Source organism: Cervus elaphus, chromosome 6 (genome assembly GCF_910594005.1).
Source record: "Cervus elaphus chromosome 6, mCerEla1.1, whole genome shotgun sequence".
In the NCBI taxonomy this organism is placed as follows: Eukaryota; Metazoa; Chordata; class Mammalia; order Artiodactyla; family Cervidae; genus Cervus; species Cervus elaphus.
In genome coordinates, this window is record NC_057820.1 from 17,767,093 (window position 1) to 17,769,842 (window position 2,750).

The 2,750-nt window shown below is 38.1% G+C and overlaps 1 pseudogene; it reads left to right on the plus strand.

Moving 5' to 3' along the window:
• The first annotated feature begins 1,704 nt into the window (after nucleotides 1-1,704).
• LOC122696685 lies at nucleotides 1,705-1,864 on the plus strand (annotated as a pseudogene).
• Nucleotides 1,865-2,750: the final 886 nt, after the last annotated feature.

Genomic DNA, 2,750 nt, shown 5'->3' on the forward strand with positions numbered 1-2,750 from the left:
GAATAAAGATTTCTACATCTTCACACACTTGTTTAATCCTTCTGTCCAAGACATTGGCCCTATGGCTTTTCTGTTGGGAGAAGTAGAATGGGTAAAGTGACTGCTGATAGAAAACACAAAGAAAGATAGTAAGGGCACATCTCCAACGTAGTAAACCTATGTTTTCTTCTTAAACTTTTGTTTTTCTGGACTTGCCAGGGAGGAGCCTCTCCAGGAACAAACACTCCCATGTAGGAAGAAAGGCCCAAGTCAAGATTATCAAAAAATGGACCTGGAAATTCACGAGGAAAAAATGTGTGCCTTTGTTAAGTATCAGAAACAACTTGATCATTGGACTTAAAGATTTATTTTGAAAGAGAGCCAGTTAAGTCTTCGGAATACCACACATTGGTCTTTATTATTATTGCTAATCAAAAATCCATTTAGTGAAGGGAAAAAATGAGTTCAGCTAGCGTGGTTTGAAAAATAGCCTGGAAGCTGCTTTCTAACGATGTCTTAATGTAAAATTACCAATAGAAGAGAGAAAAGAACGTATTTGTGTCTTGCATTTAAAGAAATAATGACTCACAAGTGCAGCGCTGGAATGAACGTGGTCCTCATTTCTGAACTTCAGCAGACCTTCCTGATATTTTTAGCTGCCTTTAAACAGTCATGAGCATTAGCTCAGCATGTGAAAGAAATTAGGTCAAAGTTTTAAGGAAAACAGGATGAGGGGGAAATTGTTTACATGGAAAGCATGAGCAATGGCACAAGCCCTGTCTTCTTTTGATTGCCAATGTCCTGAGCACAGCCATCACAGGGCTGACGTGGAGGTGGAGAGTGGAGAAAACTGGTCAACGGGACACAGGATATTGCGTTAGCCCATCTGCAAAACGCAGTTCTGTGGCTTAACCAGAAGATCAGCCTCGGGATTACTAACCTGCATTTCCAAGAGCACCAATTTGGTGAGTGGGAATGGAATTGAATTTTTAAAACATTAATTTTGAAATAATTTTTGCTTTATAGAAGAAAGACATGCAAAGATAATGAGTTTCTATATCCTTCTCACATAGTTTATTTTAATATTTACATTTTACATAGCCATGGTGCATTTATCAAAACAAAGAAAGTAACAAGTGTTCCTGTGTGTGCACAGTCATGTCTGAAACTCTTTCGACCCCATGGACTATAGCCTGCAAGGTTCTGCTGTCCTTGGAAATTTCCAGGCAAGTATACTGGAGCGGTTGCCATTTTCTATTCCAGTGGATGGTCCCCATCCAGGGATTGAACTGCGTCTCTTGCATCTCCTGCATTGTCAGGCGGATTCTTTACCAAAATTGTTCTCTTGTTTTCTAGAATAGTTTTGCCTCTTTTAGTACCTTTGCCTTTCCAAGTAGATTTGGGATCATCTTATCAATATCTACAAAAGAGCTTACTGAAATTTTGATTAGAAAAACATTGAATCTATAGATGTACAGACTAAACAATAGAGTCTTAAAATCTATGGACACATTTTATTCCTCTAGTCATTTAGTTCTTTGATTTCTTTCATTATGTTTTGTACTTTTCAACATATGAAAACTACAAACTGCACACCCTTAGTTTATACCTAGGTTCTTTATTGTTTTGATCCTATTGTAAATAGTATTGCTTTTTAAATTTTAAATTTCAATTTGACATTGTTAGTACACAGAAATATAATTACTTTTTAATAATGACCTTGTAATCGCTTCTCGGCCTTTTGGCTAAGATCAAGTGTATAATGACCTTGTAGTCAGTGTTATTGCTAAACTAACTTAGTATTTCTAGAAGCATTTTTATAGATTCTTTGGGATTTTCAATATCAACAATAATGCTGTGTGCAAATAGAAACAGTTTACTTCTTTTCCAATCTGTATCCCTTTTCTCCTTATTACACTGGATAAAAATTACAACAGGCTTCCCTGGTGGTTCAGTGGTAGAGAACTCATCTGCCAAGAGAAGACTCGGGTTCATTCCTGGGTTGGAAGATCCCCTGGAGAAGGAAATGGCAACCCACTCCAGTATTTTTGCCTGGGCAATCCCAAAGACAAAAGAGCCTAGTGGGCTACAGACCATGGGGTTACCAAAGAGTGACTTAGTGACTAAACAACAACAAGGTTTACAACACAATGCTGAACAGGTGTGGCAAGAGACGATATCTCAGCCTCTCATCACTGAGCATCATGTTAGCTGTAAGCTTTTTGTAGACGATTCTTATTAGGTTGCCAAAGTATTGAAGCATCAGCTTCAACATCAGTCCTTCTAATGAATATTCAGGACTGATTTCCTTTAAGATTGACTGGTTTGATCTCCTTGCAGTCCAAGGGACTCTCAAGAGTGTTCTCCAATGGCACAGTTCAAAAAGCATCAATTCTTCAGCTCTTAGCTTTCTTCATAATCCAAATCTCACATTCATACTTGACTACTGGAAAAACCATAGCTTTGACTAGATGGACCTTTACTGGTAAAGTAATGTCTCTGCTTTTTAATATGCTGTGCAGGTTGGTCATAGCCTTTCTTCCAAGGAGCAAGCATCTTTTAATTTCATGGCTTCAGTCACCATCTGCAGTGGTTTTGGAGCCCAAGAAAATAAAGTCTGTCACTATTTCCATTATTTCCCCATCTGTTTGCCATGAAGTGATGGGACCAGATGCCATGATCTTAGTTTTCTGAATGATGAGCTTTAAGCCAACTTTTTCACTCTCCTCTTTCACTTCCATCAAGAGGCTCTTTAGTTCTTCTTCACTTTC